At 40.0% G+C, this 15,882-nt stretch overlaps 1 protein-coding gene across 1 annotated transcript in view; it reads right to left on the reverse strand.

Annotated features, from left to right (window-relative positions):
* The window catches only part of LOC136847842 (uncharacterized), a 135,757-nt gene extending 123,720 nt beyond the window's left edge, over positions 1–12,037 (reverse strand). The window contains exon 1 of the transcript XR_010855860.1: positions 11,942–12,037. The gene's annotated coding sequence lies outside the window, so the exon portion shown is untranslated. The remainder of the gene's footprint in view (positions 1–11,941) is intronic.
* Between the last annotated feature and the right edge of the window lie 3,845 nt (positions 12,038–15,882).

Genomic DNA, 15,882 nt, shown 5'->3' on the forward strand with positions numbered 1-15,882 from the left:
CACCGTTCGTTTGTCCTAAAAACAGTTCTTTAGCTGCTACATCACCGCATTTAATCAAGGTGTGAAATTTTGCTTTGGAAACAGTACGGTTGCAGCAGCTGCACCACAGCACTTTAAATGAGGCATGAATTTTTTCTTTGGAATCACTATGGCTGCTGCGTCACAGCATTTTAATTACGGCATAAAGTTTTGCTTTGGGATCACCTTGACTGCTGCATCACAGCATTGTAACTAAGGCAAGATTTTTTTTCTTTGGAACCACATAGCTGCTGTGTCACAGCATTGTAACTAAGGCACGATTTTTTTCTTTAGAATCACCATGGCTGCTGCATCACAGCATTTTAAATTAGGCATGATTTTTTTTCTTTGGAATCAACATGACTGCTGCATCACAGCATTTTAAACTAAGGTAAGCAGTTTTGCTTTGAAATCAGCATTCTATTTCCTCAAGGAATCATTCCCACTTTGGAGGCTAAACGCAATACTAAATTCAAAGGAAGTCTAAGGCTTTCTTATATTGTTACCCTTGATATCGGGACATCCTTTATCAGTTAGGACTAAGAGTTCCTAAAACATCTCATCTCTTATAGTGTTTCTTCACGATTTTATAGTTTTCTGTAAAAGAAAACTATTGTGCTGGCTTTGTCTGTCCGTCCGCACTTTATTCTGTCCGCACTTTTCTCTGTCCGTCCTCAGATCTCAAAAACTACTGAGGCTACAGGGCTGCAAATTGGTATGTTGATCATCCACCCTCCAATCATCAAACATAACAAATTGCAGCCCTCTAGCCTCAGTAGTTTTTTATTTTTATTTTATTTAAGGTTAAAGTTAACCATAATCGTGCTTCTGGCAACGATATAAAATAGGCCACCAACGGGCCTTGGTTAAAGTTTCATGGGACGCGGCTCATACAGCTTAATACGGAGACCACCGAAATACAGATCTATTTTCGGTGGCCTTGATTATACGCTGTAGCGACTGTACAGAAAACTCGATTGCGCCGAAGTTTCTGTTGAGCAGGGGTGAAGCCCCAAGTATCAGTTAAGCTTACTCCAGCATCTTTTACATTTTTTTCCCTGTTACTTCATCGAGAACCTCCCGTTTGGACGCTGTTCCTTTTTACTGAGCAGTGAACACTAACGTCTAGTTTTTTCCTCTCTTCTCTCTTTCTACCTTCGCTGCGTCTCACAACAGTCGACTAACAACAATGTATACCCAATTCATCGCTAAGGTCGACGGAAGAAAACTGGATTTTAAGGAATGCAATCATTTGTCCCCCTTCATCCTGTTTATCAGAGCGCCATAAGTCAGAGAGAGAGAGAGAGAGAGAGAGAGAGAGAGAGAGAGAGAGAGAGAGAGAGAGAGAGAGAGAGAAACTGGAATGTAACAAATGTAATACATAACCGTAGGATTCATTACATAATAAAGACAGATAAAGTTGAATATAAAATCTATTAATAAAACATGATGTACAATAAAAAAGACGCACACAAAACGGGGAGAGAGAGAGAGAGAGAGAGAGAGAGAGAGAGAGAGAGAGAGAGAGAGAGAGAGAGAGAGAGCCCGAAAATTAAAGCGCAAACACGGTGGACAATATACTCGCAAATAACAGAAAATGAGCTTATTATTAAGTTCACTCTTAATATCCCCGCCATTATCGCAGCAGGCAGCGGGTTCTGCTCATCCTGCTAATCAAGCTGACGTCAAATTACGTTGATCACTAAATGAATCATTTCCGCGTGTCACCAGATGCTTAATCGAGAGTAAAAAAAAAAAAAAAAGTACGCTTTTACAAAAGGCGTCAGGAGGAGCAGGGACAAAGGGTTGGTACCACTGTTTATTTCATGTCTACGTCATTTGGAATAGAAGAAGTGACGAGAAGTGACGAGAATTTAGGCTAAAGGCCAAGCACTGGGACCTATAAGGTCATTCAGCGCTGAAACGCACATTGACAGTAAGAAGGTTTGAAAGGTGTAACGGGAGGAAAACCTCGCAGTTGTACTATGAATCGATAGTTAGGAGAGGGTGGGAAGTAAGATGGAAGAAAGAGAATATGAGCGGAGGTACAGTAAAAGGAGTGAAAGGGATTGCAGCTAGGGGCCGAAGAGACGCTGTAAAGTACTTTAAGTAATGCCTACACTGCACCGTATGAGGTGCACTGACAGCACTAACCCCCTACGGAGTAGAAGTAGTGACCAATAAACCTTGAGAGAGAGAGAGAGAGAGAGAGAGAGAGAGAGAGAGAGGGCATTTACTTTGTTGGTAATACAAATTAACATTGAAAGGGCAATTTGAAACTTCACCAGTAAATATTTACGAGAGAGAGAGAGAGAGAGAGAGAGAGAGAGAGAGAGAGAGAGAGAGAGAGAGAGAGATAGCGCATTTTATTTTGTTAACAATACAAATTGAAATTGAAAGGGCAGCTTAAACACTGATGACAATCAAAATAGCGAACACTGGTTACCCCTCTTAATCATAAAACAAGACCGTTTTACATTACTAAGGGCTCCGCGTGGAAGTAGTGAAACTGGTTTTAGCCCTTCATCCCCACTGGAAAACATCGCCATACCCCATCCTTTGCGAATCTATTAATGCCCGTTTGTGGGTCAGGTTTGTTCATCTGAAGGGGCAAACTTATCTTGACAAATGCTCTTCAATCCTGGCAGACTAAAAATCGCGTTGTTTTGCCTGTGTGAATTTTCATTCAAAGTAGAAATTAAACTTCCAAAAGGACAAATGAATTCTTTGAATGATGTTTCTATAATTCACATAATTGTTTTGCAAATAAGCAGTGACTTTTTGTGACAACTGTTTACAGTTGGTTGGCCCTGATTATCAACGTGCCAGCAGAACCGTAGTTTTATTCAGAAAGTCTTTCAATGGCTGGCGAACTATGCCTCATGATACATGGTTTCCTCTCTCTCTCTCTCTTTCTGTCACTGATTCTTTGATTTGAGGGTAAGGTTGTAGAATCCAATATGATGTTATTTATTCTTTCCTCATCATTATTAATTACTCTCTTGAACTGAGGGTAAGGTCGTAGAATCTAATATAATGTTATTTTTCTTTCCTTATTATTATTAATTACTCTCACTCTCTCTCTCTCTGTCACTGAGTCTTTGATCTGAGGGTAAGGTTGTAGAATCCCAATACAATGTTATTTATTCTTTCCTCATTATTATTAATTACTCTCTCTCTCTCTCTCTCCCTTTGCTTGTTATCAGCTGTCACGAGACAGCTACAGGAATGTTACTGTAGCTCGTGCATCAACCCACCAAGGCATAGGTTAGGTTTGAATCCTTGTCAGAGTGGATGAGCTTTCTCTTCACTATCACGAATCAATACTGTATCCTCTGCAATCGTGAACCATTCCACACTCCATTCGCAAATCGTTTTCATGTATGTGTATGTGTGTACATTTACACACACACACACACACACTATATATATATATATATATATATATATATATATATATATATATATATATAATGTATAAGTGAATCACGAAAATATGGAACGTTCTGAATATATAAATAAGTAAAGGACAATAAGTCGAAAGGCCTAGAACCAACTGATACTCTTTCTCATATATATATATATATATATATATATATATATATATATATATATATATATATACTATATATATGAGAGAGAGAGAGAGAGAGAGAGGGAGGGAGAGAGAGAGAGAGAGAGTATTAATTGGAGCGTCTGGCAGTCAAGGATTTGACGTACGTGAACAGGTTCACTTGAGTTCTCTTTTTGTAGCATAATTACATCACCGACTAGCCAGCACGTGGTAGCCATGTACGTCTTTTTTTCACTACACATCAAATCTCCTTACAACTGTTCATGCTCGTAATTGGCTCCAGCCTGTGCCATACTTTTTTTCTACATTTTGCCAAAAGTAATCGATTCGTAACTGAATGCCTTCATACGTACACACGCGGTCGTAGATGTACGTAAAATATGCAGATAAATTAGGGCCAGAAAGGCAGAATGAATGAGAGTTACGTATGACGAAAGCCGCAAAAACAATGATAAAGAAGAAGAGGCAAGAGAGGAAGCTAATGTCATAATTTTTGTATCCATCCATTCTGATGCTTCTGCTTCTGCTGCTGCTGCTGCTAAGGCTATACGGGCCACTCCGACCTAAATTCCAAACATGGCCGCTCAAAGAAGCTCCAGCGAACGTGTAGGATGCAATATACCTGTCAGGACAAATGACGGTCCCTCTCGGCGAGGATGAGGAATTCCTGGCAGCCGTAAGTCACTCACACGAAAAAAACCCGAGACAGCGATTCTCTCTTAGGACGGATCCTCGAAGGACAAAGCGATCTCCTGCTAGAGTGCCCTGTGATGTTTCCGGAGCCGGCTTCTAATTGGCCATTTGAGTGGGGCATCCCGCCGTTTCTGTTGACTGATTTCAAGGAGGCTGGCTGGCCAGCAGCACCAGAGAGGGTATGGTAGCAGCCGCCGTCGCCGGGCCGTGCTGGGTCTCGTCGACAGCTACAGGGATCAAGAGGAGGAGGAGGGGGAGGAGGAGGAGGAGGAGGAGGAGGAGGAGGAGGCGGCGGTGGCTCCCGTTAACCCAATAAGCTAATTTGGCATAATATGCGGTTCTCTGTTTCGGCGGGTCAAAGCTGCTGTCGCCCATATATGAACATGACATCGTGTCCGTCTGTGTTGACACACGCACACACACACACACACACCTGTCAGTCCGGCGTCAATGAATGAAGAAAGAGACGGCCAAAACGCTTTTAGAAAAAATGGTATTATTAAGCAACGACAAACGACAAAAGCGTCCGCGAAATGATTTCGTTGATCGCCTCGCCGTTAAACGAACAGCAGTCATCGGTTTTGTTTATCTACCGCGGGACCTGCGCACCATAAACTACAAGTAGCCTTCGAAGGGACATAATGGTTGAATCATGTTATGTATCCAAATAAGTAGACGAAGCAATCCATTGTCGAATGTGGTCATATACTCTCGGAGATGCATCCAGGGAATACTTTCCTTTCCTTTGCCTTAGCATTCAGGACACGCCGCTTGTAAGTGATTGTTGCCGTCCTCCCGTAGCTTGGGTTGACTGGGGGAATGCTCATGACTTCTGCTGCAGGAGTTACCGGAGAGGGAGACTGAGTTATGATGAAGGTCTTATGCTTGAATTCAAATCCGACGTAAGGACAGAAAGCAGTGCATGCCTTTGCCTTTGTGCATGACTCAACCTACGTTTCTTGTAGCTTTACTTTTTTTTCTTGTAAATTCTTTCTGATTACACAGACAGTTTCATACATAATGCTAACTCTGAAAACAGAACACAACCTGTTGCAGGACGGCTCATGGACACAATAGGAAAATATTTACGTCTTTAAATCTTTAGAATTAGTAAAGACAAAACTATTACATATCAAATCTCAAGAGAATTTAACAGTTTGCCTTTTAACACCAAGAGGAAACAGGACAATTATTTAGCTCGTTGTACCTTCTGTTACAAAGAAGAAATGTAGGGCTAACGGTACCACTGAGTAATAAGAAGATGCTAGAAGTATTGCAGATACGTAGAAACTTGACGTATATATAATCACGAGAATCACGAGATCACACAAGCTGAGCTGATAAACAACACATTTCCTACATAAAACTAATCCAGTATACAATATCCCGTCATCTGGATCATTGCTAGGACACGTCAAGGCAAAAAGGGCCAGAACGCATATCACGTTTTCCCTTACTGTTGCATTTATCACTCGCCTCTATGACGCAACATCGCATGCAAGCAAATGGAAATGTGGTCATCATGCGGGTAGTTGCTTTGTTCTAACATTAAGAAACGTTGGATATAAGTGAGTTTGACTTCTAGGTGACTTCTTAACGTATGTGAGCTGTCACTGAAAGCTCGTATTATAGTACCTTGCTATGCTTTTAGAAGTTGAAAATAGGCAAAAAATGTAACTTTCTGTTTAAGAGTTAAGTGAAAAAATGGACCTTTCTAGGATATGAAATTTGTGTAATATATATATATATATATATATATATATATATATATATATGTATATATATATATAAAACCTTTGAAAATATTATGACTAAATGGTTTTACACAAGCTGGGCGAGGATTACCTCGACGAGGCCTTCCCCTTTTGATTAAAAAAAAAAAGGCATATACTTTGACGGGGTCCTATTACCGGCCTCTCTCTCTCTCTCTCTCTCTCTCTCTCTCTCTCTCTCTTTGCAAGATACAACAATCAACTAACAACCATATACTTAATTCACTGTTGCAGGGGACAAAACGAATTTTCAAGAAATCAGCCCATAATGTTTCTTGCTTCACCCGGCCTTGGGGATCTAGCGTGGGTGTCTCGGTTGTGAACCCAGAGAGAGAGAGAGAGAGAGAGAGAGAGAGAGAGAGAGAGAGAGAGAGAGAGAGACTCTCTGTGCGAGGCTCTTGCGCTTTCATCGAGTCCCATATTACTCCCATGAGCACAAATTTTAAGGTCTGGAAAATTCACATTTATTTACCTGTACCTTGGCTTCCTTTGAATTTTTCTAAATTGGCTAAATGACTTCAAATTTGAGGACACAATTCATTTGGTATATCGTGTCAAAGAGTTGTGGGGTGGGGGACCCAGCTCAACTCTTTGCCTGTCCCAAGCCCGGATAAATAGGGAGGGTTTGTGTCAGGAAAGGCATGCAACCGTAAAACATCTACCAAAGCAATTATGAAATCAGCCGTTCAAGACAGAAACATCTGGAGGAGGCTCATTAAAAACAGCCACCCTGACTAGGGATTAAGCTGAGATGATGATACTGTAATTATGACTGACCATCATATCATATTCCTTAAGGCCAGAGTTTTTGTTATTATTATGCTTATTACCATTTGGCTCTTGGTCACATTTAACACAGGTTGTATCACTTGACCACAATACATGTGATTTTCACTTTATTTTCAAAGTGACGAACTGTTTCTGCTAGATTTTTAAAAATTCAGTATCACATGACAATTCTTTTTGGTGGTCCCACCCCTAGTGAAATGTTAATGTGGTCCTTCCTATCTAAGATAATTTCTGACTCATGCCCAAGGGACACCACCAGATGCTCGAGACGCAATCTGTCTTCAACAGAGACTGTCTTTTACCAAAGTCTGACACTGATGGGGTACCTGCCCCAGAAGGCTTACCTGCTGTGCCTTTGCAGTTCCCAAAGGCACCTTAAAGGATACTGCACATTGCATATAGAAGTTCAAGTCAGTCCTCTTCTCCACTGGTGCCTTGACCCTGATCTTCTAAATGAGTAAAGAGGTCCCTTAATTGCTGAATTCTTTGAGGTGGGACCTCTCTCATTAGAGACCTGTCTGGGAAAAAGGCTCCTTATCAAAACCAGGTTGGCCCACAGATTAGCAGTCTAAACTTCAACTTTTATTCCCCAGCAACACTCCTGACATGGCGAAGTTCTTCACGGTAAGCCCAATCACAAAGTTGCTTGGAAGGAAGCCATGGGTATGGACTCCATTGGACTCATCTCTGAAGAAAATGGATGTCTCTCCTGCCCGCAGTTGCTCCAAAGGCTGCTTACCAGTCCACAGACTGCAAGGTCGACCCAAGAGGTAGTATTTCCTTTGCTGAGTCAGCAGAGAGGGCAGCAGCTTGTCAGGTCTACCATATTCTAAGTTCTCTGAGCAAGTCTCCACCTTCGACCAACAAGAGCCTGAGACAGGAGTCGATAAAGTAGCAAAGGGCCCAGTGCCCTATCTTCCCAAGGTGAAGCAAACACCACAGTAATTAGGTCTTGGTAAGTCACCATAGGATTCAAGGATTTGGCATTTATCGGATGTTTGATAAAGGTAAACATGGAGGGTTTACCTAGGATGTCCCACTCAGGCCACAGGTTTAACAACTTCTTTGCTTCCTTTGTATCAGGACAGCAGGTACCACAGTAGCAGAAGCTGGAATCAAAACCGAGACAGGAAAACCCCCACATCCAAAAACATTGAGCACTCTGCTTGGTCCTCTTGAACTCTGTCTCTCTGGCTCACAAGGAGTGGGGAACAGGGAGAAACTACCACCAGTGAAAGGATACAGTACTGTAGAAATATGGAAAAAGGAGATACCGGAGGTCTATCAGCCTCAGAAAATGCTGATGACATCCTCTCCAGTTTCTTTACCTTTGACCCAAAAAACGCACTCTGAACAAGTCAGAGACACAAACACTCTTGGCAGTTCTTCGCTGGGTGAGCGGGTTCCGTTCTCGGCTACCACTCTGATGGTCGCGAGTTCGAATCTCCGACCGGCCAGTGAAGAACAAGAGAAATTTGTTTCTGGTGATAGAAATTCATTTCTCGCTATAATGTGGTTCGGATTCCACAATAAGCTGTAGGTCCCGTTGCTAGGTAACCAATTGGTTCTTAGCCACGTAAAAATAAGTCTAATCCTTCGGGCCAGCCCTAGGAGAGCTGTTAATCAGCTCAGTGGTCTGGTTAAACTAAGATATACTTAACTTCTCCATGCTGAACACATTGTGAGATCAACAGCAGATGCAGACATGAAACAGGCATACAATTTATTCAGTTAATCCTTACAAGGAGATGCAGAACTCAGGCACCGTGATACATAACACAAACACAAAGCACATAACAGCCAAATCTACAAGTCATTCAAGCTTGAAGCATAAGACTGCACAGAATTAAACACAGCCATAATAAGAGTGTGATTAATACTTCTATACATAGCGCTAGTTGAAGAGAAATCTATGCTATACTAACTGCATACAAGGGAGGTTGCCCACAACTCCGACACAATGGAGAATTCAAGTTTTGAAACCTTATTTCCAAGCTTTAATCAGTCCTAACAGTGCCAGAAGTATATTCATATACAGACGAAGGTTTAGATCAGTGGTTCTCAACCTTTTTATTACCACGCCCCCTCTAAGAGCTGGTCCTTCCCTTCACGCCCCCCCTGCATCTATGAGTAAAATTCCCTCCCAGATTAGGAGGAAAATGAAAAAAAAAGAGAAAGAGAAGGAATTTCGAGGGACAGGGAGGGAGGTAAATAATTACAAAATAATGGTAAGCCCAGCGAGTCTAACTAGAATGGTAGACTATAAGAAGCTAACGTTAAAAGGCGATACTTTTTTTTTATATAAACTTCTGAATATTAGTTCCTCACTCTTGTTAAGAAAATAACGAATATAAATCTAGAATTTTTAAATTTTCCCTAGGCCTCTCGCCTCCCCTGGAAATTGCTGACGCCCCCCTAGGGGGGCGCGCCCCCCAGGTTGAGAATCACTGGTTTAGATCCTCGCTGGAACAAAAATCAATAAATATACTGTGTATGTATGTATGTCTTAAATGTGATTTTAAATTAAAATGTTCTTAATTGTGGTAATATCGTGCAACAGCCACTGCAACACAATCTGAGAGTCGATAGCAATGATTACATAATCATATTTGGAATGAGTACATGAGTCTAAAACTGTAGGCAAGCATCTCAAAGTCAAAGATACTGCAATAAGTTCTAGAGTGGGTAATATTTTACGCTTGAGAGAGGCTAGTTTTGATTTGGCATGTATCAGTTAACTATCACCAATATTATATTCTGAAAACCCATAATACAATTTGGAGGCATTGTAAAATATGCATAAAAAACTGACTGACTTCTGAAGTGTTAAAGATAATAATAGCAGGAGATCTGACACTTTTTCCAATAAAGTACTTTCATTATCCACAAATCCCACGTCAACAGCTTACCTTTTGTAGTGACAGGCAGTGTGAGTCCAAGAGGGTCAAACACCTTAGATTTCTGAGACAAACTCCCCCTTTGTATCAGATGAAGGGACCAGATCATCATCTGAAAGTAAAAACCATTATCTTTGAGATATCTATATCCTAGCACTTTCTCATATTCATTTTATGAATAGCCAAACTATTGTCCTTGCTCATAACAGACTATAGATCTGAATTACTGCACACTTTGAAATTTAGGATAGTAGGCAAAATCCACACTACTTCATTCTGTCTACAGACTCGAAGTACATATTCTTCAGAAAATCAACAAAATTACCAGTAACTATCCAACTATCCACAAAAATAAGAATGTGATAGGTGAGGGAAAGTCACTCAGGGTAACGACTTGCATGGTTCTTAATAACATAATTCAAGTGGAAGGACTGGCTTTAACTCCAACAATTACCATAAAACAAAACCAGTTTTTGTCCTCTTCCCTTGCATGCCTTATTTGCCAAAAAAAAAAGCTTGCTAGATATTACTCAGTATTATGCTGCCATTTAATCTAGAGCAAAGAATTGGCTTAGAATATAAAGTTAAGCCAAAGGCCAAGCACTGGGACCTATATGGTCATTCAGCGCTGGAAAGGAAATTGAGAGTGTAAGTAGGTCTGAAAGGTGTAACAGGAGGAAAACCTCGCAGTTGCACCAAGAAAAAAGTGTCAAGAGAAGGTGGATAGCAAGATGGAAGAAAGACAACATGAATGGAGGTGCAGTAAAAGGAATGAAAGGAGTTGCAGCTAGGGGCCGAAGGGACGTTGCAAAGAACAGTGCATCCCGTGAGGTGCACTGATGGCGCTACCCCCCTGTGGGGTGTAGAGTAAAGAGACATTATCATGGTACCACCCACCAGGTAAATGAATGCAAATGCAGCTTCATTACCAGTTTTAAGTTAGCAATTAAACACAATCTATATCTTGGTTATGAAACTTGATTCAGCTTTAACTTTCGGACCAATTTTCAGTACTGGAAGATGCAGAATCCAAATAGAAGTGGAAAAATCCTTTTAAGTAATTTCTAAAATAAGCAAGCTTGCTAGCCTGAGATAAAGCTTGAATTCAGCTCTAATTTAGAGGGACTGACCATCAAAAGTCTTACACATGAGCTTAGTTGACTTTTCAGCTGGTACTATTGCTGCAGCAATTTGTGATTCAATAGACTTTTTAAATTTATGAATGTTACAAAAACAGTTAATTTAACATAAATTTCATCAGAATTACAGATTAGATTCAACCCTACCATCATCACTCTTGGGATTCAAATACAGATCAAACAGGTCAACAATCTTATATAATTTATTTCAATGTCTTTTCCAAAAACTGATTAAATAACACCTTGTTTTCTCTGCAGTACTTCAGGAATTAGTTCCTTTGGCTACAACTACTGCTCTAGCTTAACCTGCTCAGGGCTATGGTTATAGTAGATTTGTAACTCTTATGGCTTATAACTAAAGCGTCTAGTTTTCTAGCAAACTCAGCTTATGTTATTATATGCCTAACCTTAACAACCTCTTCCTCTCAATCCATCATAGTCATTGTTACTAAACTGGAAAAAATAAAGTAAAATTCCCAAGAAGCACTATTAGCCCAAGCCTAGGGTAACCAAACACCCATAAACATTACAATACAAAAGTCTACAATAAACCAACCAGCCTAGGAGCTTCACTTTCCCTTAACCTAACCTTGCCTATAAGGCACTGTGCCCTGACTTGGCAAGGATGAGTTTCGCACACCCTGTTCTACGAGACTTTGGGTACTTTCGGCTATACCTGACGTGGGCCTAGTTTATACCCGTCAGACTTTATAAACTGAATCGTAAGCCCAATCATCATACACGTGACACAATAGGTTAAGAATAGATTAATCTTGCCTATACAAACTTTGAAATAGAGCAAATTTTGAGAGAAACTTGTATTTTTCCTAACATACAAACCTTCGTTCTTTACATATATTTGCTTACCATAGGGCGAATACACAAAAAAGTAATAAAGAAAATAAGCTAAGAGTAAGCTACATCCCAGACAATCAGAGAGTAAGATACGGTAGGCTTCTCCTAGGCTTAAGCTTATAGGCCTATCACCAAATATCCAAATGCCATTAATTGTACTGGAATACTGTGCAATTACGTAAATTCTAAACAATAAATACTTACACTCCCAAAGGCTATTAGCATGCTACACACGAAAACACTAGCTATTTCAACTCGATTCTGAACTGTCAGTCTGTCACTCAACCAGAACAAACGTCAAATTGACCGTTCAGCCGTTTAGTCAGTGCATCTAGCCTTTACAACGGCTCCTCTAAAAAGTATGGACTGCGTTACCCGCAAAAAATCATGCAAATGAAAACCTAATTATGAATATGATATCAGAGAAAAATGAATAAATTGAGCGTGCAACATCAGGTTATAAATTACCTCTCAAGTAAAATAAGATTATGTACAAAAATGCTTCACTGGGAAATTTATATGGGAACTTCACCTAAAAATGTTATGATGACTTTTCCCCTTTGACAGGATTTGTGACCCTTGTCTGCCACTCCTACATAAACATTTGCTGATTACAAAGAGGAATTTGATAGTCAGTTTGTTGTTTACGGTCTAATATTTTTGAGAATATAGCATAACTTGTAAGACATTACCGGCGGAAGTCTGTTTTCCACCGCCAGGAGGCTAAAAAACACAAAAATGGTGCATACCTCAATCCACCTCTAATTGGCGAACGATACAGTTTCAGTCTCGTGGAGTGAAAACGTAAGAAATGAAATCTGAAAATTTAAAAAGTTTGACCAGATTTAAAAAGAACTCAGAAAGTCATAAATGGATTCTACCGTTTATGCAAAAATTTTAATGAAAGACTGAAAATAGGAAAATTAAACAGAGGCCAGGCTGAATAAAGATTTGGAAGTTAAACGGACTAGGACTGCATAAGAAAGTAAGATTAATGCATTGTAGTACGATCTGTATCGATATACTGCCGTGGTATGAGTCATGGTAAGACAATGAAACTATATCTAAAGGATTCTGTCGATTTGATAAAACTTTAAGAACGGCAAGAGTCAGAAGCAAGACAGAGTGATACCACACAGGAAACTGCAGGCTTTCCAAATGTAGATGAGGTAATGATGACTGGGAGTTTGAAATGGCTTCTACTTGTCCTTGGCACAACCACCGGGAGTATAATACGTGATGGTGTCAGCTGCGCTCCTGCGGGCACCAGAATACTTGGATTGGAAGACCTAGACCTACTTGGGCGACAACTGCGAGGTTGGGGGGCGAGGGTTGAGGTGGAGGCTCATATTAGTGATTGATTTATAGATTTTAGGCATACGTGCCAAGCACTGGGACAACTAAGGCCATTCAGCGCTGAAACGGAAATTGACAGTAAAAGTTTGAAAGGTGTAACAGGAGGAAAACCTCGCAGTTGCACTATGAATCAATTGTTAAGAGAGGGTGGACAGTAAGATGGAAGAAGGAGAATATGAACGGAGGTACAGTAAAAGGAATGAAAGCAACTGCAGCTAGGGGCAGAGGGGACGCTGCACTACCCTTCTACGGGGGAGATAATGATGAAAGGAGTTTGAAATGGCTTGGACTTGTCCTTGGCACAACAGCCGGGAGTATAATACGTGACGGTGTCAGCTGCGCTTCTGCGGGCACCAAAATAGTTGGATTGGAAGACCTAGACCTACTTGGACGAAAACTGTGAGGTTGAGGTGGAGGCTCATGTTTGTGGCGATTTGTGAAAGACAACCACAGAAGGGGATATGAGTGCTGAACTTTCATGTGCGTGATCACAGTACGTAATCTGTTCTGTTATTAACTGTGTTTTCCATTAACGTAAAGGATAATAAGCGTTGGAAAATGTTGGTTGACTTGCCTTTGTGAAATGATAAGCAATAACGTAAAATTTCTCATAAGGCTCTAATATGCATTATTGTAAATAATGAATCTTTGGAGAAACGTGTCCTGCAAATTTCAGTACTCGAAAATATCCTGAGAGAAATTTTAAGACCTGAAAACTGAAGACATCAATTTGAATACAGCATAAAGCTCGTACTTTTTTTATATTACGTGTGTGACCATTCTTGGTCAATGACCTTGACTAATGACTTCAATATACAATTTCATATATATATATATATCAATATATACATGTATATATACAGTATATGTATACCAATATATATATTATATATTTAAAATATATATATATATATATATATATATATATATATATATATATGTATGTATAAAATATAAAATGATTTTCGTGCTTCTCAAAAATGTTGTGACTTAAGTGTAGTGAAAATATACAAGTACAAAGATTAGAGCTTACAGAGCTTTAGAGCATCTGCTGTGGACTTGTTCACAAAAAAAAGTTAACACAAGTCTAAAGCAGATGTACGAAAGTTCTAAGCTTAGTACAGATATGTTATTTTAATACGCTATGTTTTGTAACATGTATTTCATTGTGGATCTTACCTCACACGTGCACACACATATATATATGTATATATACTGTACATACTGATCCCCCATGCCAAAATCATACATACAGACATTCTTTGGGTAAAAGCAATTGTATCTTAATCAGCATACGTGAAAATTACAGAAGATATAAACAACTGACGGTCAGCCCAATTCTGCGGAGAGATGAACATAACACGGGTAAATACATATTCGAAAGCTCGTCATATTTTCAGTGTAACTATCAAAGGCTCACGATTTTGTGAAAGTGTGGAAATAACTTTAATCTGCGTAAAATGATCGTGAACCAATATATATATCAGTAACATTAATAATTCTTTACGCTCTTCGCGTCTGACCATAAAAACATCAAATGCTGATTCGACAAACCGTAAATAATACAACTTGATGTCCTCACACACATATACAGTATATATATATATATATATATATATATATATATATATATATATATATATATATATATATATATAATTTTAACAAGCCTCATCAACACAAAGTTGTCTTGTAGACAACCAACGACATAGACCAAAAAAAAAAAAAAAAATATTGTTAACTAAACGCATTTGCGTTGGAGAACTTAGCCAGTCCTAAGCATTAACACTATAACCTGTCAACCCACTTAACGTTGAGTGCATACACACCCCATTCAAATCACTGACATTTTCCCGCTCATTGAAAATACAATCCTTCGTTTCAGGACCCGATAAATCAGTATATCCGACTGGTTTCAGCCAGTCATAAATATTTATAAGGATACAGTTCCTCCCCTGACTGGTCAAAGCCGCCCCACCAACGACAGACAATGACCTTCGATCTCTCCATATATAAACCTAATTTCCCCCCGCCTCTGTACTCTTGAAGAAGCTGACAAACTACCCCGAATTGTAGTGACCACGACGCCAATAAAACCCACGGGAGACGTCATGGCGTAACCCCCGACCGCACAAAACCCCGACAAGAAAATGGTCCATGCGATATCGAACAACATTCGGAATCCACATTAATTTATGATGATATAATGTTACAGCCAATAACGAGACCCCGGGACCTGTGACGTCACATTGTTGCGGGCGTGCGATAGGCGAATGCAGGAGTGGTCCCACTCAGCGAGCTTAACGGCGACTCGTTCACCTGCTGGCTGAGAGCGACTGAGAGACTGCTGGCTGGGTCCTGCTCAGCTGACTTCATCATCTATCATGGACTTTACTGACGGAACTTTCTCGCGCGTCGAAACGGCCGAATTATTTAGTCATCCTTTCGACTCGATCGGCAGTTGAATGACAACGTCTTGAATCTTGAACAGTAAACTGAACTTGGTAACGAAGATTGGGTAATAACGAGGTGGAGTGTATGGAATATAAATAAGTATCCTTTGCGACAATTTTTGTGTTTGTTTAGAAAAGCAGCCGCTCTGTGCGCTGTAAAAGTGTCGCTTTGCGAGTGGTCTTTTTTTTTATGTGGCCATTCAAGGCTGTGTGAAAGTGGTAAATTTTAAAAAGTGTGGAATATATGATAAAAAATCTAAAGTGGAACTAGTGCCTTATTATACGCTCGTCTATAGAGGAATATTCCCTTGGTCGTCGCAAAATATTTACTTCTGG

The sequence above is a fragment of the Macrobrachium rosenbergii genome, chromosome 17 (genome assembly GCF_040412425.1).
Source record: "Macrobrachium rosenbergii isolate ZJJX-2024 chromosome 17, ASM4041242v1, whole genome shotgun sequence".
In the NCBI taxonomy this organism is placed as follows: Eukaryota; Metazoa; Arthropoda; class Malacostraca; order Decapoda; family Palaemonidae; genus Macrobrachium; species Macrobrachium rosenbergii.